The 26,844-nt window shown below is 52.0% G+C and overlaps 1 long non-coding RNA gene across 2 annotated transcripts; it reads right to left on the bottom strand.

Moving 5' to 3' along the window:
- LOC143820701 (uncharacterized) lies at nucleotides 1-25,053 on the bottom strand. Of its 2 annotated transcripts, none has more exons than XR_013225468.1 (3): nucleotides 23,492-25,053; nucleotides 5,775-6,103; nucleotides 1-3,571 (listed from the first exon to the last, which is right to left on the bottom strand). It is a non-coding gene; the product is annotated as an uncharacterized LOC143820701 (long non-coding RNA). The 2 variants fall into 2 exon arrangements; XR_013225469.1 differs by lacking the exon at nucleotides 23,492-25,053 and adding an exon at nucleotides 10,618-10,969.
- Between the last annotated feature and the right edge of the window lie 1,791 nt (nucleotides 25,054-26,844).

The raw sequence follows: 26,844 nt of genomic DNA, 5'->3' as shown, positions 1-26,844 counted from the left end.
CACAAAAAAAGCCCCTTGCAAGAAGATGCCTTTTATTATTCTAATAAGGGGCTATCCAGTCTTCATTATCATGCTGCATATTTGTTACGATGCTGTTTACTAAATTACTACTAATTTATAAGAAGAAGAAGAAGAGTTGGTTTTTATATGCCGCTTTTCCCTACCCGAAGGAGGCTCAAAGCGGCTTATAATCGCCTTCCCATTCCTCTCCCCACAACAGACACACTGTGGGGTGGGTGAGGCTGAGAGAGCCCTGATATCACTGCCCGGTCAGAACAGTTTTATCAGTGCCGTGGCGAGCCCAAGGTCATCCAGCTGGATGCATGTGGGGGAGTGCAGAATCGAACCCGGCATGCCAGATTAGAAGTCCACACTCCTGACCACTACACCAAACTGGCATAGTGGTTTACTCTCACCTTATGTCTGTTCTCTTATGATTACTGGTGCCTCCACCCAAAAGCTCACCCCTTGAATAAATCTTTGTTGGTCTTAAAGGTGCCCCTGGACTCACATTTTGTTTGCTACTTCAGACCAAGATGGGGCCTCACCTGAATCTTCCTTTATCACCAAACGTTGATCATTTCTCCTTTATCTGCCTTCCTCAGCCAGACGACCTCTCTCCATACGTACGGCCATGACGATTTTGGACAAGTCTTCTGAGAGCGTGGTGCAATTTTGCACTCAGCATTTTAACTCCCGGAAGGAGTCTCAAAGCGGCTTATGATCGCCTTCCCTCCCAGAAATGAAGTCAGTAGAGTTGCTAACCTCTCCTCCTGGCTTGAACCAGAAAGAGCTTCCTGACCCTGAAAGAGAAACAGGATTGGAAGCATTGAGGGAGGAGGGAAGACACCTCAGTTTTTGGTAGGGTCCAGGTGGGGGGTCCTTTTCCCGAGGCACCTTGCCCCCCCCTCCAACTTCCTCCAAACTGGAAGAATGCCACATTTTAACTTGATGTGTCGACATCTCCAAGAAGTGACACCAGCAAATCAAGGTTGCCAAAGAAGCATTCTGTTTTTTTAGGCAAAACTCTTATGGTTAGAAGCAAATTCTGCCCAAATTTTGCCCAAAGCCAGTGTTGCCCCCCCCCCCAACATCTCCAATATGCTGACATCAAATCCCGGTGACATCAGCATGTCGTGTCACTTCTGGGAAGCATGCCCCATCCCCCGTCGACAGCACCCAGGAAAGAGTCTTGTTTGCGGCTGTCTCCCTCCACTTGAGGTTGCCTTTGGAAGCTCCTTCACTTTGGAGGAAGAAGAGAAGCGCTGGGTCAGAAGAAAGGAAGATCTGCTCCTTGTGCAGTTTCAAGGCCGCCTGTAGTTTGCCAAGAGCCCCCAGCAAGCTCACACAAACCTCAGGTGTGTTTTATTTTTAAAAAACATGGCAGTCTCTGAGCTCCCCCTGCGTTATCACGCAGATCACAGGACATGCAGTTCGCGACCAAATTAAAAACAGACCCAGCCGGAGTCGGCTCCCTGTCCAAAAAACGGCATCTGTCATCCGAAGGCTGGCCGGGATCCAGGACTGATGTTGAAGCCTTGGTGGAAGGAAGGGGGAATCACCAGGACCGTGATAGAAACGGTGATCCAGGAGGCATCCGAATGTCGAGGGCAAAGATGCCCCCCACGTGGTGGTTCTGTACGTGGACCGGTCGAGGGCCGAGCTTGAGGGCTGAGGGAGGATCCAACCAGGCGCAAAACTGAGCAATGCGCAGCTAGGATCCTGATCCAATTTGCTGGCAGGGGCTCATGGGAATTGTAGTCCATGAACATCTGGAGAACCACAGGCTGACTACCCCTGGTGTAATGAGTGTTATATTTTTAACGGGTCTTGCATTTTTAATTGCTTTTTAATTGCTTTTGACAGAAACTGTCCAAAGCCACCTCCCGGGGAAGAGTGGTATAAGTCAAATTGTAAATAAATACATGTATTATTATTTATTGAATTTATATGCCACCTTTCCCCGAAGGCTTGGTCAAGTGTCCATTGCTGGAACTCTCCCCCGCCCCAAATACCCCTCCCCCATTCTACGGGGGGTCCAACCTACATTTTTATAACTAGCCATGGGCGGGAATTGACCCTGCAGCACTGAGATGATTTGACTCAGCAGATGAAAATCTCCTGTCCGCCCGCTAGCAGCTCTCTGACTCTGTGGAATCCGCTTATCCTCTTTGGCTCCGGATTAAAGAAGCTTGAATTTGACCAGAAAATTTCAACACACAAACATGGGGCTGGTTCAGATGTTTGCCTGTTTTTCACATGGGAGAGCTCCAATCTTGCCGGTCAGCACTGCCCGAACGCTGAGCTCAGGGGCTGCACCCGGAAGGGTAAGGAAAGGAGCCTGCTTAGGGGAGGAGCCTAGCGGTACCTGAGAAGGGCAGAGAAAGACACCTGGATGGGCCTAACCTACGGTTGCCAACTCTTGCTTATGAACTTCCTGGAGACTTGGGGATGATGCTGAGGGAGGGCAGAATTTGAGGAGGGGAGGGCACTGGGTGTGTCTGGGTGTTTCAGAGTTCAGCCCAGGGGCTGGCCAATGAAGCCAAGGGAAATACTCTCCAGCTGATAGCCCTTGTTTCTGGATCCTCACTTTAAGACTTCAGGCCCTCAGCAAGACACTGTCCCATAGGAGAAATATAGGGCTGCCAGTTCTAGGTTGAGAAGTACCTTGAGGCTTTGGGGGTGGAGTGGGCAGGCTTTGGGGCCGGGAAAGACCTTTGGAGGGCCAACAACAGGGCATTGAGACCAAGGCCTTCCCCTGATAAGAACATCGGAAGAGCCCTGCTGGAACAGACCAGTGATCCCTAGATTGTAAGCAGGGGTCCATTTAGCCTAGCATCATGTCTCACCCAGGGGCCAGCCAGTTCCTCTGCAGGGCCAGCCACAGGGCAGAGAGGCCGAGGCCTTCCCCTGAGAAGACCCTCAGAGGAGCCCTGCTGGGTCAGGCCAGGGAGGGTCCCTCCAGTCCAGCCTCCCGTCTCACCCAGGGGCCAGCCAGTTCCTCTGCAGGGCCAGCCACAGGGCAGAGAGGCCGAGGCCTTCCCCTGAGAAGACCCTCAGAAGAGCCCTGCTGGGTCAGACCTCCAGCCTCTTGCCTCACATAGGGGTCAACCAATTCCTCTTGAAGGTCAACAACAAGGCATAGAAGGCTTGATGTTGCCCTGATGTTGCCTCCTGGCTCTGGGATTCAAATGTTTACTGCCTCTGAACAGGGAGGTTCCCTTTAGTAACCCTGGACAGTAGCCCTCTCTGAATCAAGGAGACAAACAAACTAATAGGGGATGCTATGGTGGGAGGCAGTATTGCTAAAGCAGCACAGTGGGAACGAAAAGGGATCCAGTTCCTCCATATATGGCAGATGCTCGATGCAATCCCTCCGGGAAGCAATTAAATCCAGCCCTCTCTGGTCTTCGTCTTGGCTCCGTCCGTCGCCCACCAGCCCTCGAGGAAATGAGTCCGTGTTCTGCCCTTAGGCTCAGCGCTGAGCGGACGCCAGGATCGCTGGCGGCCATGTCGAGTTGGCCTCCGGAGCCAGCGCTGGTCTCCGGAGAGTTCCCGAAGGTAATTCCATCTAACAAGAAGAAGAAGGAGAAGGAGAAGAAGAAGGAGAAGAGAAAAAGGCCCCCAGCCATCCGTGTCCGAAGTTTCTTGTAACGGCAACAGATGTTTTCGTGCGGTGCCAGCACTTAATACATGGCCGCGTATTCACACTGTCAAGGTTGTAAACCTAATAAATGGCATTTTATACGGAAATAAAGACAGCACAGCCACATTTCAAGCAGGCTCACAAATATCCGCGCATTATTATGAGAGCAGAAGCGGGGAGGGGGGGTTGAGGTTTTGGTCTGGGGCTGTGTGTATCCATGTGTGCTTGTGTGTGTGGGAGCATGTATTGGGGAGGGAATGTAACCAATTAGCGGCCCAGTTAGAAGGGACTCTGTTACAGCTGGTTCCTCTGGAAAGGAGTGGAGACATTGTAAGGTGAGGAGGCCGGGGGTGGGGCGAGGGGGGGGAGAGTTTCAGCCGGTGCCTTGGCAGCCTCTCCGGAGAGAAATTCAAGGCCGTTTGGGAGGAGGGAGACCTTCCATCGGAATGTTTTACAGGATGTTACAATAAGTTGGGAAACGTTTCCTGAAGGGGTGCTGGACAGGGCGGCCAGGTTCCTTGGCCCAGCTGGGGGAGACGGGAGGGGGGTGAATTTACCGGGAGCCGGGAGGGAAGACACTGGAAATAAACCCTACATGCCTGCAGCACCAGGAAGGGAGGTGGGCATGTCGGGGATGACACTCTGGTTTGTGAGCAAACCCTCTATGGTGGAATTAGTTTCTGCCACAGAGTTTACTCCAAAACTTGAATGTCAAACCCCCCCCCCCCTGGCGTCACCTGTGTGCCTACATCACTTCTGGGCCATGTTTATTACTGTTACTTTTTGGGGGGGGAGGGTAATTCCCCCCTGCCAGCCAGCAGAGACGATCACCCCAAACAGGGGACCTCCCCTCCTACTTGGGGGGCGGGGGGGGTGTCTGGCATCTCAAGCGTTGGATAAGATTGCCCAACTCTGGGATGGGATATCCCTGGGGATTTGGGGGTAGAGCCTGGGGAGGGCAGGGTATGGGGCAGGGAGGGACTTCAGTGGGGCACAATCCCCCCCTGAAGCTGCCATTTTCTGCTGGGGATCTAGAGCTCAGTTGTAAATCCAGGAGTCCTCCAGGACTCACCTGGAGGTTGGCCCCCCCGTGCATCATAAGGGAGTTTCACATCTGAGAACGTGAGAGAGAATTTTTAACCAAAGACTCAGGATCACGTTTGGGTTGGAAAATGACAGCTGCATTATGAATGCTCCCCTCTCGCTCTGTAATGTCAGATAAGGTTTTCTCTGGGCCCCGAACTGTCATCACTGTGGACCTTTCTCTGCCTCCCCCCCCCCCACATTGATGGATTCTGGTACACGAGGTGGAATAACTCAGGGGGGGGGGGTGCTGAGATCACTATTGTATGTAGTATGCAGCCTGCCTTGCTTTCTAACCGCCAGCAAGGCCTGTTTCGCGGAGGGAGGGAGGGGGGATCTGGGGGCTCCCGTCAACTCTCGCTTAAATCGGTGCAGTGTCACAAGTATGCTTGTAGACATTTCCTTTTCAATAATTTTAAAAATAATTTTGGGGGGAAAATCGCTCCGTTGCATCACAGTTTAGTTTCATCAAACTTGCATCCACTTCCTCAAGATCCCGCCCAGGACACCCAAAATTGTGTGCGATTCAATCTGTCCAAAAAGGACCAAATTCAGCCTTGACTGGAGAACAAATTGGCCAAATCCGGTTTGAATTGCCATTTCCCAATAAGATTAAATTCAGCCTTGCTTGAATCACTGAACTGCAGTGCAGCACGATTCTATGATTCAAGCCAGTGGCCATTGAAACGTTAAGGGGAAAGAGAAAAGGGGGGGGGGGTTCCCTTTTTTGTATTTCCCCAGCTGGGGGGGGGGGCTGGTTTGAAGTCAAGGCATGGAACTTGCAGTGTGGCCACAGGAGCCTCCCCTCAAAAGAACCTCCACGTGCTCAGAAGATTGGACACGGGGGTCCTATTCTAGGGGCACCCAAAGAGTGCGCCCCCATCTGATTGCCATTATTTCCTATGATGAGAAAAAAACAGATTCTCTGGTCTGTTCTCCCCTTAAGTAGTGTTTCAGCTCTCTTTCCCAGAAGGGATCTGGGAAGCAGACACACCCCAGTCTCCCCGAGGATTTCATAGTGATCTGTGGTCTGCAAATAACTCACAATCCCCGGAGGACGACCTGCCAGGAAGAGATTTCTCAGCCCTGGAATGCCACCCAATCCAAAGGGCCGCAGCCTGAAATGGCGCAGTCTCAGGATCGTCTCGGGGGTCTTCTCTCTCCCCCCTTCTCCTCCTCTTCTCCAGCCCCACCTGGGCTCACTGGGATGACACATCTTGCCTGCGTGCTGGCTGTCCGGACCGCTTCTCTGCCTCTACCCTGGCCACGGAGGTAATTGTCCCCAGCTGCTCTTCTGGATTTCATTAGCAGATCCCCCTGGAGATAGCTGGAGGACAAAGCATGCCAAGGTGAGATGCCCTTTGGAAAACGGCGCTGCAGAAAACAAAGAGGGAGAAAGAGAGAGAGAGGCGAGGGTCACAGCGACACGTTATGGTTTCAGAGCCACCTCCCCCCCCCCCCCGCTGTGGCTTTCTTCTCTCCTGAGTTGATTCTCCTGGAAACGGAAAATATCTCGCTCTTGGTCCGGCCACCACGGCCTGTGAGCCGATCTGGAGAGAGTTCCCCAGGAGGGAGAGCTCTGACACCCAGGCCGTTACATTCCAATCTGTGAAATGGAGAGAATTAGCTGTGAATTAGCTAACCAGAGAAAGGTGTGATCTTTGGGGACGCTTTTTGGAGATATTCCAGGAATGACTCTGCCAGGTAGCAAGGCAAGTTCCTCCCCTGACCCCTAAGCTTCAGTTATTTTCATGCTCCTCATTGGCTAGGCTAGGCCATGTGACCACCGACCATCACGGTCAACTGCGTCTAAACTGGGCTTGGTTTGCCATCTGTAAGATTTGCACACGTGTAAAAGTGGCTGATTCCCGTGGGGAATAGATCAAATCAAGCCTTAGAACACCCAAAGAGCCCTGCTGGGCCAGGCCAGAGGCCCCTCCATCTCCATCTCCCATCCAAGGACCAACCAGGACCAACCCTACTTAGCTTTGAAGATTTAATGAGATCTAGCTGGCTTTGGAGATCTAAACAAGATGAGACTACCCTGGGCCGTCCAGATCTGGGCAAAGAGAGGCAGAGGTTGCTTAGCATTGCCTGCCTCTGCTCAGCGACCCTGGATGCCACCCAAACCGAAAACCACCTGGGAGAGCCGCAAGTTGTCCCTCTGGGGAAAATTAGACCGTGTGTATGCATAAAGTGGCATCTGGTCACAGCTGACTTCCAGAGACCCCCCTCAGGGTTTTCAAGGTGTATCTTCGGATACATCGATCGAGCTTGGTCGGTCTGAAGCAGCAGAACAAAGTCTGAATCCAGGGACACCCTTTAGACCAGGGGTAGTCAAACTGCGGCCCTCCAGATGTCCATGGACTACAATTCCCAGGAGCCCCTGCTAGCGAATGCTGGCAGGGGCTTCTGGGAATTGTAGTCCATGGACATCTGGAGGGCCGCAGTTTGACTACCCCTGCTTTAGACCAACAAAAGTTTATTCAAAGCTTTATTGTTTACTGGTTTGGTTTTCATTGTCTCTGGCGAGGTATGCATGCCGCTTTGCGGGAATTGGCGGGCTAAACATTCAATAATAAATAATTTTTTTAAAAAAAATTGTTTATTATTGAATGTTTAGCCCTCCACTTTGTCCAGGTACCGATAGAGCCCAGGTACCACCAGACTCATCTTGTTCTTTCCATGTTTCCAGGCACTGTCAAAATCAAACCTGTCTTTAAAATTCGCTGTTGATGGGCAGTGCAGGTTTTGAAAATACAACCTCTAATGTTACACTAGCTATGGCAAATCTAGACAGCATCCTAAAAAGCAGAGACATCACCCTGCCAACAAAAGTGCGTCTAGTCAAGGCTATGGTCTTCCCAGTTGCAATGTATGGCTGCGAAAGTTGGACCATAAGGAAGGCCGAGCGTCAAAGAATTGAGGCTTTTGAACTCTGGTGCTGGAGAAGACTCTTGCGAGTCCCTTGGACTGCAAGGCGAACAAACCGGTCAGTCCTAGAGGAGATCAGCCCTGACTGCTCCTTAGAAGGCCAGATCCTGAAGATGAAACTCAAATACTTTGGCCACCTCATGAGAAGGAAGGACTCCCTGGAGAAGAGCCTAATGCTGGGAGCGATCGAGGGCAAAAGAAGAAGGGGACGACAGAGAATGAGGTGGCTGGATGGAGTCACTGAAGCAGTAGGTGCAAGCTTAAATGGACTCCGGGGAATGGTAGAGGACAGGAAGGCCTGGAGGATCATTGTCCATGGGGTCGCGATGGGTCGGACACGACTTCGCACATAACAACAACAACAATGTTACACTCCTGAAGACCAGTGGAGGGGACGGAGTTGCAGGAGGCAGGGGATCTCTTGGAATGACAGACGAATTCTGGAACTCCATAAACTGCTTACTTTTATTCTTTCTTTATCAAACATATTTATTCCACTTCTGGTGGCCAGCTGCTTTTGTGACCTGCTATGGGCTTCTCCGAAGCCTCTGTCCGGCCCTTGTTCCAACGCGGCTGCTGGACCCAATGCAGCCTGGATGCGACCCCCCAGAGGCATTCTTCTCGTTCCCCTTGGCCCCGCACCCCCCCTTGAAGCCCCGCTCTTTTCCACCTCCCCAGCGAGACCCATCCGTCGTCATTAGCGCCTGCCAGCAGACGTGACCTTCCCATTTTCCATTTTCTATTCTCAAACGTTTTCACAGCCTTGTAAATAAATAAAGATAGAAACAGTTTTTACCCGAAAGCAGCTGTTTTCCATTTCTCATTGCACAACGAGCCCTCAAAGAAAACTTTGTTTATCAAGTCCGGGGAGTTGCCCTCCGTCCAACGCCCCGACGTCTCCCGCCAGCCTTTCATCCGAACACATCTGGACTGCATTGCCAGTCGTTGGGGAAGGAGCGGCGTCTCGGACATGACAACCATCATGCGTTAGCGAGGAATCCAATTATCGGTGCTCATTTCAGTTCATTATTCAAGGAGGACAGGGACTGGGGTCAGCAAGAAGGGAAAGGGAGCAGCTTCGGCAGAGCCAGAGCTTCTTGTGGGAGCATCGATGGTCCTAGGTGGCCACCAAAATGCTTAGGACACAGGAACGCATGAAGTTGCTTTATCCTGGCGTCAGATATAGGTTTTTATCAAGGCCTGAAAGGCAACAGCTCCCCGGGGGTCTCAGGCTAGAGGTCTTTCACATCCGCTACCATCTGATCATTTTGACTGGAGATACTAGGGATTGAACCTGGGACTTTCTAGCAAAGGACCATAGGTCTTCCCTAAGCCATGGCTGAAAAGGGCTTCTGGTGTGCATGTGCTAGGATGACACTGTGGCTTCACTTCCGGTCACATAACTGGAAGCAATGCTATCATGTTGCAGGACACTCTACGGTTTCCCTCTGAAACTCTATGGTTTGGCCAATAGAGTTATGGGGAAATCCTAGAGTGCCTTGCAAAGCAGTGGTATCACATCCAGGCTGGAGTTGGCGTTGCAGTGTCACATGCTGTTCGGGTAAGTCTCCACCCCCTTTCAGTCTCCCAGGGCTTGCAAGACTCACAACCCTACTTGACCCAGGTCTTCCAAAGGCTATCGTAAAGCCAACTTGGATTTCTAGTGTCTTTTTCACAGTAATTCCTGAATGTCTGCACACATCCCAGATCTGGGCGATGTAGGCCCCTCTTCCAGTCCCAAACCAGGCCGTGATTTAGGGACCCTTTGATCAAGAGTTTTCCTAACCCTCTGAACATTACTACACATTTCACGTTGAAAGCATGAAGTAACCTATTATTACCGGGGCTCCAGATCTCCGATGCTTCAGATTCCAGACGTCTGTATAAATTTATAAATTGGCAAGCACAGTTATCAAACCAGATGCGTCCGATTAATATTATTATTGCCTTCTCCTTTTGTCCAAACATTTTTCTAACCTGTTAAGCTGCCTGAGATTGATAGAGTTTCACATGATTTTTCCCGCACAAAGCTCGTGGCAGGGGGAAAAAAAGGAAAAAAAGAACTTCACTTAATCAAGAAGGTATTTGTGCCTGAAACAGGGGTAGCCAAACTGTGGCTCTCCAGATGTCTATGGACTACAATTCCCAGGAGCCCCTGGCTCTCCAGCCCCTGGTCCTCCAGATGCCCATAGACTACAATTCCCATAAGACCCTGTGAATTATAGTCCAGGGATATCTGGAGATCCACAATTTGGCCACTCCTGACCAGTAACGTGGACCAGGACATCTTGAACGGGAGCGGCACGATTGATTTCCTTATCCCTGCTGGTTATCAGCACAGATTTTACATCTTCCTTGCCTAGAACAAACCTGAGAGCCGTAACGTCAACTCAGTTTTCCTTTTCAATAAAAATTAACACATGTCAAGATTTTCTCCTAGGTTGCCAACCTCCAGGGTCGACCTGGAAATAGTCTGGAATTACAACTAATCTCCAGACAGGAGAGAATCATAGAGTTGGAACTGGGTCATAGAGGCCATCTAGCCCAACCCTGCACTCGACGCCAAATCGGTCGAAAGCATCCCTGAAAAGTAGCTGTCCAGCTGCTGCTTGAAGACTGCCAGTGAAGGGGAGCTCCCCACCTCGTGGCCCTCCACCTGGGCTTCTCTCCCTCGAGTCCAAACCAATAGGGTAAAGGACTGTGAAGTCACAACCATCTCATGGTGACCCTGTAGGGCAGGGGTAGTCAAACTGCGGCCCTCCAGATGTCCATGGACTACAATTCCCATGAGCCCCTGCCAGCGAACGCTGGCAGGGGCTCATGGGAACTGTAGTCCATGGACATCTGGAGGGCCGCAGTTTGACTACCCCTGCTGTAGGGCTTTCAGAGAAAGAGATGTCCAGAGGTAGCCCTGCCTCTGCGTAGCAACCTGACTTACCTGGTGGTCTGCTTACCTTCCGAGATCCGGTGAGGCCAGGCTAGCCAGGGCCATCGGGGTGGGGAGACGATGACCGCAACCCTCAAAGCCAAGTGCTCCCAGGGGTTCGTTGCCTCTCCCCCACGCCCTTTGTCCCCGACGCGCCGCTGCCACCCTCCTTCCCCGGCTGCTGAGGGCTGTGATGGGAAACGCCTGCTCACCTTCCCCGGTGCAGCGATTGCTTAAGTGTGGCTGAATGTGTTTACGATGGGAGGTTGCATGCTGGGGAGAGTTATGAGGCCTGGCAGGGCCGTGGAATGTTTGTTGCATGATGAATACAGCGAACGGCCCTCAATCTACAACCACCGCCCGAGATGGCCTCCTGCCGGGCTGAGGGGAGCGCTCCGCTTGGGCTTGCCCCCCGAACAGTAGCCGCTTGTGTCCTACTGGGTTTCAGCCTCTTCAGGAGGAGTTGTGGGGCGCCAGCATGGCCACGCAGACAGGGGGAGCAGAAGTCGCAGAGTTCCTCTGGGATTGCCATCTCAAGGTGGTTGGAAAGAAGTGAGGTTTGGGTGGGGATCATAGAATCATAGAGTCATAGAGTTGGAAGGGGCCATACAGGCCATCTAGTCCAACCCCCTGCTCTACGCAGGATCAGCCCTAAGCATCCTAAAGCATCCAAGAAAAGTGTGTATCCAACCTTGGCTTGAAGACTGCCAGTGAGGGGGAGCTCACCACCTCCTTAGGCAGCCTATTCCACTGCTGAACTACTCTGTGAACATTTTTTTCCTGATATCTAGCCTATATCGTTGTACTTGAAGTTTAAACCCATTACTGCGTGTCCTCTCCTCTGCAGCCAGCAGAAACAGCATCCTGCCCTCCTCCAAGTGACAACCTTTCAAATACTTAAAGAGGGCTATCATGTCCCCTCTCAACCTCCTTTTCTCCAGGCTGAACATTCCCAAGTCCCTCAACCTATCTTCATAGGGCTTGGTCCCTTGGCCCCAGATCATCTTCGTCGCTCTCCTCTGTACCCTTTCAATTTTATCTACATCCTTCTTGAAGTGAGGCCTCCAGAACTGCACACAGTACTCCAGGTGTGGTCTGACCAGTGCCGTATACAATGGGACTATGACATCTTGTGATTTTGATGTGATGCCCCTGTTGATACAGCCCAAAATGGCATTTGCCTTTTTTACCGCTGCATCACTCTGCCTGCTCCTCCTGAGTCTGAAATTCTGAAGTCCGACAATCCTTAGAGTGGCTGACCGCCCTGTGGTGGCTAAAGTTCCCCGAGGACAAAATGGCTACTTTGGAAGGTGGATTCCCCTCCCCAATTTTCACCCTCTTCCGGCCCTTTCCCCTCAAAACTCCAAGTTATTTCCGAAACTGGAGCTGGCAACTCCAACTAACATGGGCATTTTTTAATTCATAAATTTGTGTTCTCACCACCCAACTCTAGAGAGCCCTATTGGCTTCCTTGTTCAGAAATAAAGCTTGAAACAGGAAAACCCCTTTTTCTCTTGACGTGAGAAGCCCTTGTAAAAGGCCGTCATCCTGCTTTGGACCGTTGGTTCGTTCGTTCAACCCAGCAGCACTCTGAAGAAGCTCATGAGAAGAAGGTACGATTTCCTGGTGTCCCAAAACGGGAGATCTCCACCTCTCCTTCTCACCACAGTCCCATCCGCTGTGTAGGATTTCCGTCCATGCAACAGTGTGATGTCACTTCCAGGGAAAACCTGGAAGTGATGTCACACTGCTCTAGAAATCACTGAAAACTCTACTGTTTGCCAAGAGGTAGCAGGGGCTGCTGGTGGGAGCTCTCCATGCATGTCCTATCATTGGGAGTGTGTTAGGAGCATAAGCATCTGTTCAGACGTTGACCGACACAAAGACCCTACGCATTACGTAACAGTCATGGGCCAAATCGACTCCTCTTGCAGAACCCAAAAAGCACAGGAGGCTCTTTTCCTCCGAGCAATTCAAGCGTCTCTTCTAGCCACCCCTCCCCACCCAGTTTCGCCAGAGAGGCAGGGGTCCCAGTGACGGGGGGCATCTGGGAAACAGACCGGCTAATGGGGACGGTGTTGACAGAGGCTCGGGATCCCTGGATTCTTGTCTCCTCTCCAACCGTCCCCATTAAGGGAAGAGCCATTTCCTCTGTTGCCGGCTTCCACTGTTTGGTCTAAGAATAATAATTTCAATTCTTTCTTCCATTCGACCGAAAGGTAATATCCGAGCGCTCGGAAAAAAGAAACCGGCGAGAGTAGTTTAACAGACTTCAGCAGAAGGTCCGCACGCGGAGGGGGAAAAATAATAACGAAACTTGTTGAAAAGGGAATTTGATGAGAATCTTAAAAAAAAAAGATTAAATGAGCAAGAGGCTGGATGGTTCTGGAATCTATATGGATAGATCATGGCCCTGATCCAGCTTTGGTCACATGTCAGATGCAGTGCGCAAAACTGGATGATCTGGGCTAGGGATTGAGGCTACCAAGCTCCTTACAGAACCTGGAGATCTTACAGGGACCAAAAAGGTGGACTATGGCATCGTAACCAGTCAGGTACCTGCCTTCCCCAAGCCCCGCCCTCCCCAAACCCCATCCCCCAAATCTCCAAGAATCTCCCATCTCAGAGAAAGACCCTAGAAATGCACTACACCAACAGCCAAGGGGAATCAAAAGGAGGGATCACGGAGGAAGCAAGGACTGTAGCTCAACATCTGCTCGGCACGCAGAAGGTCCCAGGTTCAATCCCCGGCATCACAGGCTAAAAGGATGGTTGCAAAAGGCAAAGTCCTCTTTACAAAGAAGAGAAGAAGACTCTAGGGGGGCAGCAAGAAGGCAACTATATAGGATATAGTACTGAGAACAGCGCCTTCTCTCTCCCGTTTACTGTGTGCCGCAGTTCGGGAAGTTCAGGAAGGACCTTGGCCAGTGTTGAGAGGAAGGTGACTATAGGATGGCTGATGGGTTGGAATCCTTGCCTTGCGAGAAAGAATTGGATCTGCGTAGCTTGGAGACGAGGAGGGCCAGGGCTGAGAGGAGAGCTGTGCTGACCGACATCAAAGGGAGGCCTGTTGAAGAGGGGGCCAACCTGTTGTCTGCAGCTTTGGAGACGAGGACTAGGAGTCCTGCGGTCGAATGGCAGGAAAGCCGATCCCAAAGAGAGAGGGGACCCAGGCGACTTAGGGCTTTGAACGCAGGAGTCAAAACCTTGAAGAAGATGAAAGATCCACGTGGGGTCAGCGGTCTGCCTTGCACATGTGGGCCTGCCCCCCTCCTGGAAGGACCGGACCCTCCCCGGGAGTGGGCTGGCGCAGTGGCCGGGGGTGGGGACACGTGTGGGTCAGGGTGGCCTGACATCTTTTCTTTTTTTCCCCCTAGAAATCTTAAAAAGAACAGAAGGGCTTTGAGATGAAAGAAGCATCTGCCTGTCTGGGACCAATGCTGGGGGCAGGGGAGGGTCACGAGGAGACGGTTTGTTGGCCCGGTTTGTCTTCTCGTTGAAACAAGTCTCCTCCCAATGCGGATTTGCTGCCCTGCTGTCCCAAGAGACGAGAAACTGTTTACAGGCACCCGGAGTCATTTTCTTTCAGAAAAAAAGGAATTATTATTAATTGTATTGGCTCCCCAATTTTATTTTATTTATTTATTTTGCTCCCTTATGCCCATGGGACCATAATAGTCAAAAGGATATCTATCTGGGGGCATCCCCGGGGGTCTGAGTGGGGCTGTTTTCTGAGGCAGAGACACCAACATTCCAGGGTAGCTTCTGGTGCCCCTCCTCCAAAGACCCCCCAAGAGTCAAAAAGATTAGACTGGGAGGTCCAATTCTAAAGAAGGTACCCCCGTCTTCTGTCGTCTCCACTGGATGCAGATCCTAGGCAGCATCGCCTGACTCAAACTCAAAGTGTATGTCATGGCTAAATAAAATCAGAGTCCAGTAGCACCCTTAAGTCCAGCAAAGATTTATTCAAGGCATGAGCTTTGGAGCGCTTGCTTTGCACTGAGTGCTTTGTTGGTCTCCAAGGTGCTCCTTCAGGCCAACCGGGCGACCCATTTGAATGTGTCATGGCGAGTTAGAGTACCGCACAGACCTCTAGTGGCCACGTGGGATACGCGCAGCTCCTTCCCAGGGGAATTTTGCAGATCAAACAGGGTTCGGGTTATTTTGTTGACTGTCCTTGATGTTTTCCGCTCCACAGGGCCTTCTAGAACCTTTACTAACTGTAGCACCTGGGCGGTCACTTTGGATGCCGGAAGCTGCCGCCTTTTTACTGCTGCTTGGGAGCCCTGTAGCCTGGTGCAGCCTGGGGCCGGCGTACCTGAGGGGCCACCTGTCCATGCAATCCCCCCCCCCAGAGAGAGTTCTGTGTTTAGCAAATTCTAATCTGATGACGATCCCCACCCCTAGAGGCCCAATGTAAGAGACCAAAGGTAATCCTGAGAGCGCACCAGGTGCCCCCAGAGGTTGGCAGCCCGCCCATGTGCCTGTTGCAGGAACTTAAGAGATGCCAACAAGCCATTTGACTGAGCAACCCAGGCGAGCTGCGGGCCGCCCGGAAGGCGCCATTTTGATTCCTCGGCTTAGCCCCCTTTCCCATCCTTCCGGTCACTCAGGGGAGCCGCATTTCCCGAGCTCGTGAAGCCTCACACGAGAACCCACACGGCCCCACCACCTTCCTCTGAGGACGTGGAAAAGCTTGTTCCCTCGTCTTGTTTACTCGACGGCATCACGGGCTATGAGGTTCCGCCACGGCCTCCCCTCCTCTCCCCTCCCCTCCTCTCCCCTGCGTGGCTGTCCCTCCGGCAGCCTCGTCGAGGTCTGAGTTCATCCCGCACACACGTGTGGGCCTTCCAGAATGTCGACTCATAAACGAGAGACATGACATCTCATGACATCTCTCGGCAGCCGTTAAAACCAGTAAATAATGGTCCAGAAGAATGAAGTTGGAAACGTTGGAGGCCGGTCAACGTGATGGGAAATGATGCTGCACAACGCAAATCAAATCCAAATGTTTTTTGGCAACCGGCTCCCTTCATTCAACTGTTGACTGGGGGAGGGGGGAGGGGGACGCTCCGCGCTGCCATTTCGGCTCCGTTCGGCGGGGACGCGTCTTCCCAAGGCTGAGATCCTTGGATCAGGACCGAGGGCAGGAAAGGATAAGCACGAGGCACAACCGCCTCTCCGAGCACGCTGGGCGTCATCACAACCGTTCCCCGCCGTTCCCGAGGCCCTCTCTGCTCCGCGGAAGGACTGGGCAGGATGAGGCTCAAAATGTTTTGAGGGCTTCGGAGATGAGTTGACAATGGTTGCTATCGATGCTGAAATGGCGATGGAGATCAAGGGACCCACCTTATTTGGACCCCTTCCTTAGTTACCGTCTTTTATTCATTTGGAATTGCTGCCTTGCCTTTCTTCTCCTAGGGCTCCCTGGAGATCTCCCATCAAGGTACTGGCCAGTCTTTAGCTAAGCTCACGGTATCATGGCAGGATCGTGGCCACAGTGTCATGTAAGGCACTCCACCGGTTGTGTCTGGCCCTGTGAGGAAGTGGTGAAAAGCAGTGGACTCTTATCTGGAGGGCTGGGTTTGATTCCCCACTCCTGTCCTTGAAGTCAGCTTGGTGAACTTGGGCTAGTCCCAGTTCTCTTTGAGCTCTCTCAGCCACACCTACCACAAAGGGTGTCTGTTGCGCGGAGAGGAAAGGAAGGGTGTTTGTGGGCTGCTTTGGGGCTCCTTCGGATAGCGTAAAGTGGAGTATAAAAATGCAGCTTCTCCACCTCCTCCTTTTTGCTGTTGTTTGGAGCAAACCTCGCTCTATCTAGCAAGCAGATCTCTAAAAGGATCCTCTCTAAGTTTTATCACAGTGTCCAGAAGTGGCATGATGTCACTTCCGTTTCCCCCCTGGAAGTGACATCACACTGTGATCGATTCATCACTAAAACTGGATTCATTCTTAGCCATCTTTGTATCTTGCAGAACTCAAAGGAGGCCTACAAAGTAAATAAAACAACAGTGATTGAAAACACACACACAGAAGACCACAACTGAAAAACTCCAATTTGTGAATGAATAAAAAATCAAACCACTCAAAGGCAGGGTCTTCAACTGCCTCCTGAAAATCAAAAGTGCCCAGGCACACTGCCCTGGAGATGTCGTCCTGCAGCCGTGGGGCAAGGCTCTGTCCCGTGTGCCCACTGGAGGAGCTTTGTTGATTGACAGGACCATCAGGGGGGTCTCTCTGTCTCAGGCCCGCCCTTGAGCTAGAGGCCTAGGCCAAGGGCCCCCCTTGGATTGGCCCCGGCCTCTTCCTGTTTTAAACGGCCAAGAGCCTTCCTTCTCCCAAGCCAGCCCATCGCCTGTGGCCAGCAGTGGCCCCCACATCTCTATCGCTGGGGAGGGACCCTCTGCAAGGCCCGGGGGAGGATTAGACAAAGGAAATAATTCCGTCCGAGTTTGCTTTGCTAGATCCTGTGGCGAAGCCCTCGAGGGCGTGGGGGATGAGCACGCTCGGCCTTTGCCTCGGAAGTCCAGAGCTGTTGATTTGTGAACGGGAGAGGTTGAAACTGGGAGTCTCCGCTGGGCCAGAATGCAAACGTCAGCTCTGATTCACTCTTGGCCGGGTTGACCTGCTCCTCGCCTTCCTTCCAAATGATCGGTTCAGACGGGTTGGTCTTCGGACCGGGACTGAGCGGTTCCCCAAACCACACCGAGGAGAGCATCTCGCCTACGATGCTTGGGACGGAACCCGAACCCGAACTGACTTGTCCGTGATCCCTGGGCCAGTTTGGATAACCTTTCGGAGGAGGGAGAGAGCCCTCCTTTTCATCTGCCGGGAATGCTCAGCGGGACGGCTTTTGAGGCAAGAGATGGACAGATGCCGGCCTCTGCCCTGGCCCTCTTTGGGGGCCTCCCATCCAAATACTGACCAGGGCTGATCCGACTCAAAGAAGAGTCGGTTCTTCTATGCCACTTTTCTCTACCCGAAGGAGTCTCAAAGTGGCTTCCCTTTGCCTTCCCTTTCCTCTCCCCACAACAGACACCCTGTGAGGGAGAGGAGGCTGAGAGAGCCCCAAGATTACTGAAGAAGAAGAAGAGTTGGTTCTTATATGCTGCTTTTCTTTACCTGAAGGAGTCTCAAAGCGGCTTCCAATCGCCTTCCTTTTCCTCTCCCCACAACAGACACCCTGTGAGGTGGGTGAGGCTGAGAGAGCCCTGATATCACTGCTCAGTCAGAACAGTTTTATCAATGTCATGGTGAGCTGCACGTGTAGGAGGATCGGGGAATCAAACCTGGCTCACCAGATTAGGCGTCCGCAGTCCTAACCACTCCACCAAGCTGGCTTCCATGGAAGATATGAACGCCAGAGCTGGCCACCACAGCAACATCAGAGTCTGCCTGGGGCTGACACCTCTGGGCTCGAGAAATGCCTGGGGATTTTGAGTGGGTTTTCCGGGCTGTGCGGCCAGGGTCTGGTCCTTTCAGTCACCGTGGCTGGCCTCTTGAGCTGTGTCCGTGTCCTACCACCGAAGATGCCAGCTACCGCTACGGGATAAACGTCCAGGGCTAGAGCCATGAGACCCCGGCTGCACAGCCCAGCAAGTTTGACCCCCATTTGAAAGATCCCTCATCCCCAGGCTTCACTTGTCCTCCTGGAAGTTGCTCTAACGGGCAAGTGGGATTTAAGTCAATGAGGGGGAGGGAATATTATCCGTCACCCTCAACAGGGTTCTGTTCTCCCCACCCCCCACCCCCAGTTTTAAAAAGTAGGCCTTCAAGCAACTGCAATGAACTTTCTGCATCGATACACAGCTGCATAAACCAAAGCTGCAGGTTTGGTCTCCAGTGGCCAGTTACTTCTGGAAAGCAAGTGAGGCGTGGAGCGTCACCTGGGGACGGATCTGTCCAGCGATTTCACACTATTGCTCAAGCAGTCTGCTTTGAACGAATGGTGGCAAGCGGGAAGGAGGGGAGTGGAGAGCCGGGGGAGAGGGGGTGCTCCCGGAATGGAGAGGTGGGGTGGGGGCTTATTGCTTATCTCTTGCAAGTTTGGACGGAGGGCTGGTTGCAATGTGCTTTCAATCAGGGACACCCTGGCAGGGGCAGTCAAACTGCGGCCCTCCAGATGTCCATGGACTACAATTCCCATGAGCCCCTGCCAGAGAAAGCTGTAGTCCATGGACATCCGGAGGGCCGCAGTTTGACTGCCCCTGCGTGTGCGTCGAGTTTCCCTTCCCTCTGCCTGTTTGTTCTAAGGGTCAAATATGGCTTAATATCTCGCTTGGTTCCCCCGCCCCCCGTTCATATTCCCGTCATGGGTGTTTGACTTTGGGAGAGATCTTTTCCCAGTTCAACAATAGCGTGTTTTGTTGGACGGAGGAGGTATTTTAAACTCGAGTGCAGAGGCTTAATAACTTTGCTTCTGTCCCACTTCCAAAAGAGGCCCCAGCCAAGACAGAGAGAGAGAGAACAGCACAGAAATCTATACAAAATGTAGACGCTGAAAGATGGGAACGATAGATTTTGATGTATAGAGCAAGGGATTAAGCGTGCTTTGAATGGGAGGCGTTTCAGGGAAGAGGAGAGGCTCTTAAGATGGAAAATTGAGGCCAATTTCTTTTTTGCGGGGGGGGGGGGCTTCTGAATAACACACATAAGCACAGATTCACACAGTGGTAAAAACTGGGCCAGATTTCTAAAGTAAGGGGGGAGGCGGGGAGAGAGAGAGAATTTGGCAGTTCTGGGGCCCTGGATTACAGTTCAGGTACGGACTTTACCTCCCACCCCCCCTGCAGGGTTGCCCGCTCCAGGTTGGGAATTGGGGTGGTGGAGCCCGGGAAGGGCCAGGTCCGGGGTGGAGAGGGAACCTGGCTAGGTAGGATGATAAGGACTCTGCCCTGCAAAGCAGCCATTTTCTCCCGGGGAACTGATCTGGGTTGCCTGGAGCTCAACTGTAAGATGGGGAGATCTCCAGGTACCAGCTGGAGGTTGGCATCCCTGCCCCATATAAATATCTTCCTCTCCTAGAGTTTAGCTTCTGATATTAAAGAGCCCCGCTCAAGTTCTGAAAATGGTTTGCGAGCCAACTTTTAATTGGACTCCCTCTTTTTTCGCATACTTCAGCAAGAGAGACGAATTTCCTATAATTTCGACTGCTGGGTACTGGAATATGCCAGGCCTGTCAGCAGATTCAAATGAGGAACTTCCGGATATTTTCAATTGTGTCCCAACTGGCTCAGCGGGAGGCTTCCTTCTCCTTTGAGCCACTTCCTCCCTGCTGCCCTGCAGGCCCCACTGTTAGTCGGTTAGACTGCTAGGACTATCCCTCTCCTCTCTTCTTCACGTGGCGGTTTCTCTTCTCAACAGGACCATTTTAGCAGCCTGTTCTGCACCCCTCCTTTGCATATTCAAACCCGGCCAGTGACGAGAGCCTGGACGTTTTCTTCACCGCACCAGTCGAGCAACTGTTTGGTGTGGCGTAAAAGGGAGACAGGCGCCACAACAAAAATTACAATCGGTATGTGGGATGAGCGCCTGTGGAACAGAGCTCTGTTGGAAACATCGGCTCATCAGATTAGATTTGCAAAATATCAACGGTTCGTGGCTCCTTTTCCTGCTGCCTGGAACCCATTTATATATCATTTCTTTTTTGTTAGTCAACACCCTGCGGACAGATGCAATCTGACACATTAAGTAGGCGGAAGGGATGGCGCCAGAGCAGAAGCCTAGAATCAGAAGGGTCCCCTAGAGGCCATCTAGTCCAACGCCCTGCCCATGCAGGATCAGCCTCCTCCACCCCTGCCAGAACTTCTCCAGCCACTGCTTGAAGCCCGCCAGTGAGGGGGAGATCCCCCTCTCCCGAGGCTCCACTGCTGAGCTACTCTCCCTGTAAAACTCAAAGAAAACCCAAATTCTACTTGTCCTTGGGGATTCCGAGGGTCGAGCCTGGGGAGGTTGGGGTGTGGGGAGGGGGAGAAGGCCCCTCAGTGGGCTACGGTGCCACGGAGTCCCCCCACCGAAGCATCCATTCTCCAGGGGGGCTGATCTCTGCGGTATGGAGAAGAGCTGTAATCCCGGGGGATCCGCATTTCCCACTGGGAGGCTGGCAGCCCTCATATTAGGATACTCAGATATCCTATCTGGGGAAATTTAATCCCAAATTCTGGACTTGCTTTCTGCTTAAGGGGGGAAATTTTCTCCTGGCTCCCGCCCCAGCCGAATGGCTCCAGAATGTGGTTCCCATTATCAGAAAGGGCTGCCTCTTATCACACACAACATCTCTTGCCTTGACTGGACATCACATGGCTTTGCTGACAGCTGTGGCCTGGGGGAGGGGGATGTGGCTGGGGGGGGGAAGCATTTTTATGTTTTGCTTCTCCTTCGCCTCTTTCGTGAGAAGAGATTTAGCAAATTAGCCACAGAGGAGCTCCACCCACCCGCCCTGAAGGCTGGCCAAGCACGGCGACATTTCTCCTGTAGCCCCAGAATGTCCTAGACCAGGGGTAGTCAAACTGCGGCCCTCCAGATGTCCATGGACTACAATTCCCAGGAGTCCCTGCCAGCGAAAGCTGGCAGGGACTCCTGGGAATTGTAGTCCATGGACATCTGGAGGGCCGCAGTTTGACTACCCCTGTCCTAGACTCTCAAGGAGGGGTGGGGAAATGCTGGCTCTCCAGATGTCCACGGACTACAATTCCGATGAGCCCCCGCCAGATGCCCACAGACTACAGTTCCCATGAGCCCCTGCCAGTCTGGCCACTCCAGCTCTAAAACAGGACATAAGAAGAGACAGGCAGATGGGGGGGGGGGGGAGTAGCAATAGGCCAACAACCTCCAGGTGGGGCCTGGACATCTCCTGGAACTACAGGTGGTCTCCAGAGAACAGAGATCAGATCCCCTGGAGAACGTGGCTCCTTTGGAGGGTTGGCGGACCTTCAGGCCTCATGAGGAATGGGGAGGACTGCCAGGCCCACAGGGGGCTGCACTAGATGGACCCTCACTGGCCTGATCCAGCAGGGCTCTTCTGAGGTTCTTATCAAGGGTGCTGGACTAGATGGACCAGTGGTCCGATCCAACAGGGCTCTTTTTATGTCCTTAGGGCTGGTTCTGCTCACCCTCCTCTAGATGAGAAACAGATGGGGATTTGTAGATCCCAAAGGACTGGGGTGAAATCAAGACTCCTCTTTGCTACAAGTTGCAGTGAAGACAGCCTTGCCTGGTGCAAAGGCCAGATTCAGCCTGAGCAGCCCACATCCCCCCACCCCCCATACACCCTCAGGTGACTTGGACCTCTTTATTCTTCTTAACAACTCCGCAGGGTTGTTGTGGGAATCGACGGGCCTTTGCTCCTTAGAGGAGGGGTAGGTGGGATTAAAACAATCCTAGTTTGACAACAGCCAGGCCAAAACGTGGACGACAAAGTCTTGCCTCAGATATCCAAGCCATGCTCTGAAACCCACACATGCATGCACCAATAAACACACACAAATATATATATGTATATATAATTTCCCGTGGGTATAATTAACCTCCATCTTGGTGGTATTATATGTTTCGCACACACCTATGGGAAGTTCCCTGCATGGCACGAGTTCCATTGCACCGTATCGTGTGTCCGACATGTTGACAGCTGAAGCCGGGGCAGAGCTCCAGAACAGCTGGTCCGTGCGGGATGAGCCCCTGAATCACCAGCCCACGGGCCTCCTGCCTGCAGCTGAAGATTCCCCGCAGGCCCCCCCAGCAATTAATAACCTCCAACGATCACGGAAGCGACAGGTCCCCGATGATTGACGGGTCTCCCCTGGACGAGTCTTCCCGTCCAAATGCTCACCAGAAGGTCAGTGATGGTGGCGTCGTGGAAACAAGAGCTCCCCTGAGAGGCCTGTGCTAACTGTGGACATGAATTTTTGGCACGGTGTGTTGAAGGACACGGTTTCTATCGTGGTTCCCGCTCGGAGACAAGTCCACAAACGCAGGGTGAGCTGGTTTTCCTTTCTGCTTGCTGCAGCGGGACGGAGACGTTTTTTTGCAGACTCACAAACACAAACGGTGGGGTGGAGGGGAGGGAGAAAAGGGAAGCACAGCAATCTTTGGCCATGCCTTCCAACCACCAAGGCTTGACTACTGTCATGTACTTTATATAGGGCTGCCCTTGGTGATCATTCTGAAGCTTCCACTGACTACAGCCCAGGGGCACTTTGAAGACCAACAAATTTTTATTCTGGTATAAGCTTCTGCATGCATGCACGCTTCTTCAGATACACCGGTTCAAGTGGATGGCCGTGTTGGTCTGAAGCAAGAGAAACCAGCATCTCACCCGATTTTGGAAGCTAAACAGGGTCGGCCCTACCTAGCGCTTGGACGGGCAGCCTTTAGGGATGCCAGGGTTGGGACACAGGGGCAGGCCATGGCAAATGTCCCTTGCCTGGCTGCTATGTACTCTTGTCCTTTATGCCCCTCACCCATTTCTCTATAGCTGAAGAAGTCTAGAGACAACCTATGAGGTAGGTGGGGCTGAGAGAGCTCTGAGAGAACTGGGACTGGCTCAGGGTCACCCAACTGGCCTCCTGGAGAGCAGGAGTGGGGAATCAAGCCCCGTTCTCCAGGGGAGAGGCTGCCGTGCCTAACCACGACAGCCAGGGCTGTTGCCTATGGACCTTCAGAGGCACTTGACTGACCATTTTCAGAAGCAGGATGCTGGACTAAATGGGCTCATGCTGTGATCCAGCCAGGCTCTTTTTGTGGTCATGCGTCCTTTGCCACAGAAAAGTCTGCGCGGCTCGGCTTTCAGTAAAAACAGAGCGTAACAAAATCACCCTTTGCTTGTGACCCAAAATGAATGGCTGAAACAACAACAGAAGCAGCAAAGTGAATTCTCTGGATCCCTTTGGACAAAAGTCACCTACCTGAAGGAGCTGGCTTCTGGACGCCGACTGACCTCCGGTTCTCCAGGCTGACTGCGTTTGGCACGGGGCGATGCTCGTTCATCATGCCTCAGCACACATCCTGGCGGGCCCTCCGTTCTGCAGGATCCAGGACTGACCTCAATTGGATGCGGAAACACCCTCGAACCCTTGGACGGGTGCTGCTCTCCAAAGAACCGCAGGGTCACCGACGGGACAGCAGGTCAGGCGGCAGAGGTCTCCGCTGAGAAAGAGAACTCAGAAGAGAATGTTCTCCGCGGACTCAGTGTGATTCTGCACAGCCTTCCAAGCCAAACATGGGGGGACTGGGCCGGTACGCAGATGGGAGTCCTCCAAGGAAAAAATAATTTGGAAGACGGGGTCCTAATTGGTGATCTTTACCTTCGGATAACACTGGAGATACTATTAAGGGTAACCTCTGCCTAGTCCTTTGAGAACTCACAAACCATTATTTGGTGTTTTTTCAGTCTGTTTGGGCTTCCTTGATATTTCTCTGGGCTCCTCAATGAGAAGAGGCCTTCTCTAGAAGAAAGGTTGTCCACCAAAGCTGACTCTTGTAGATCCCAAGCGCATTTGGCAGCCACCAAAGCGTATCGACCTTGTTGTCCAGTGGGGCGCGATTCTATCTCTCCTCCTTGTGGTGCATTCTGGGTAATGCTAAGGAGCTGGAATTTTTAGCTGCTGGGAATTCGTAGCACCTCCTGGCTACACGGGACACATGAAATCCAAGACGGCTTGGCAAGGGTATATAGGAGGTGGCCATAGGTCAATGCAGTTGGTAACTCTGATTTAAATAAACACAAGAGATCGGGCTAACCTGGCACATACAGATACTGAGGAGCCCAAATCAATCTCAAGGAGGCCAAAAAAGACTGAAAAACCGCCCCAAAAATGGTGCTAACACTCCTTAACTGGCAGCCTCCATGTTTCCAATGGGAAAATTTGACCGCACAAGGAAGGACATGGGGGTTTTGTGTGAGATTTATCTGAAAGTGGGCTTGCTTCTCCCTTATTAGGAGATGGAACAAATTGTAGTTTTGTTTCCGTTTGATTATTTTTTTCTTTTTTTGCAAACTTCAGGCTTTTCTTAGGTTTATAGAAAGCCCCACCAGGTCTGTTAATGGCTCCAGTCTCCAGATTTATGTATCCACTGATTGGGCCATGCTGAGAATTCTATATGTTGATGGTATGGTAAAGCACCCTATTGTTCTATTGGCTATTTTCTGCTACGTGTCTTTTCAAGTGGAAAGGTGACTTATAACAAGCCCAAGAAAATCCTCTGTATTACTGGATGGGAGGTTTCTGATTTTACGGGACTGGGATTTTAACCTGAGGACTGGGTTACTCCAGGCTCCCTGGAACGGTTTCCCAAATGAGCAAGAGTTAATTAATTTTTCATATATGTTTTTAAAAAATTAAACATTTATCGGGTGGTCATATCAGCCTGTATCTCCCTCCCAACCATATTCTGCACCACTTCTGGGGTTTTACGGAGCCTGAAAAATGTTTCAGGGGATTGTCAACAGTAAAAAAGTTGAGAAAGGCTGGGCTGCTCCTTTGAGGCAATACAGAGTAGATCGAAATGACAAGGATTTCCAAGGAGAAAAAATGCATTCACAATTGATAGGCACAGTAAACTTAGTTTTTCTACCCCCCCACCCCCACCCCCTCCTCAAAAACCTATAAACTTTCAACACCTTGACTGAAATGGGAGGCCAGTTTGGATGGGCCTTGCCCAAGCAAAATGTCTGCAGGAATTTTGGAAGGGGATTAAAAAGGACTTTGATAAGGTTAGTGCAGTGGGAAACATTTTGATAAGATTAGCCAGAGAGCTTGGAATAATTCATCCTGGCCTTTTCCTTCATTTGCTCTGCAGCTCTCGTTCTCCCCTAGCCTTGGCTTGGTTTCGTACCGGAGGGCCAAACTTTCATATTAAGTTGCCTACCGCTTCAGGAAAAAATGTTTCCACCGCAGAGCTGGCTTTCCCTCCTCAATCTCGTCCTTTATCTAGAGCGTTTGAAGCCCCTCCTAGGCCTCAGAGATTACCCGGTTTCCCTTCCTTCCCAACACTTTATGAGCGTTTATTCTCCATGACCAACATGGAATATATTATTCTGGCTGCCAGTTTGAACGCTAACAGGGCTGGTCCGTCCAGCGAAACCTTGTTCCAACGACATTTCCTCTTGGAGAGCTTTGGTGGAAGAGATTCCTAGAGATGGGGAGAGTTCAGGGGAGGGCAGCGGATTCCCAGGCAGCTTGCTCTAGCTTGAATGGTCAGGCCAACATCTGAATCCGTATTGTCCCCATTCAGCTCTCGGGCAGGAGGCGGGTGGAATCACAGTGGTAAAAGCTGCTAGGTTTAGAGCAGTGGTCCCCAACCTTTTTATCACCGAGGACCGGTCAATGCTTGACAATTTTACTGAGGCCCGGGGGGGTAGTCTTTTGCTGAGCGACGCCGGTGCCTGAGCCCCTGCTCCACTTGCTTTTCAGCTGGTGCCCCTGGCTTCCTGTTGCCTGCTGGGGGGCGCTGCCAGCAGTAGCTGTGCAGTGCCGTGCCAAGGGGGAGCCTCAGCCATGGCAGCCACTGGAGAGCACCAAAGGTGAGCCAGCAGCAGAGTGGCAGAGCAGCCCCTGAGGCAGCAGCCAGGGAGGACAAGGAGGAGCCGCGGCCCGGTACCGACTGATCCAAGGACCGGCACCGGTCCCCGGACCGGGGGTTGGGGACCACTGGTTTAGAGCATCTAGGAAAAACCGGAGGCAGCAGGAGAAGAGGAAGACCTTGCATTAGATGGTTGGGTTGGTCGAAGAATGCACCACTTGCAAGGTCTGAGCAAGGTTATTAAGGACTGGGCAATTTGGAGGTCATCCATCTATAGGGCCGCCCCAAATCAGAAGTGACTAGCTGATTTACGCCATTAAAGGTAATCTGTATCTATCTCCCACGCACAAAGGGTTAGAGCCCTGGAAATTTACTTGAGAATGTAAGGCAGGCTCACATGAAATAAGAAGTTATAAAGCTGACCACCGGCTGGACCAACAATCCATCTAGCTCAGTCATAAGAACACAGGAGGGGCCCTGTTGGATCAGGCCCAGGGACCCTCCCGTCCAACACTCTGACCATTTCCGCATTAGGAGACATACCTCATTGTAGCCTCGCTTTGGACTTCTGTTGAATGATGCCAGCCACATTTGGGCTTTCCTCCCCTCGTTTTCCAGGCCACATGTTTTCCGCATTGGGGTCGTAAGGAGGCAGCCTCCCATAATGCTTTGCTTCCTTCCCTGTTCCAAAAGAGGGTTGTTGTTGTTTTTCAAAATGGTGTCTGTTTGCACCTTT

This window comes from Paroedura picta, chromosome 11, assembly GCF_049243985.1.
Source record: "Paroedura picta isolate Pp20150507F chromosome 11, Ppicta_v3.0, whole genome shotgun sequence".
NCBI lineage: Eukaryota > Metazoa > Chordata > Lepidosauria > Squamata > Gekkonidae > Paroedura > Paroedura picta.
The sequence above is the reverse complement of the archived record's forward strand: the minus strand, read 5'-3'. Positions and strand labels throughout refer to the sequence as shown.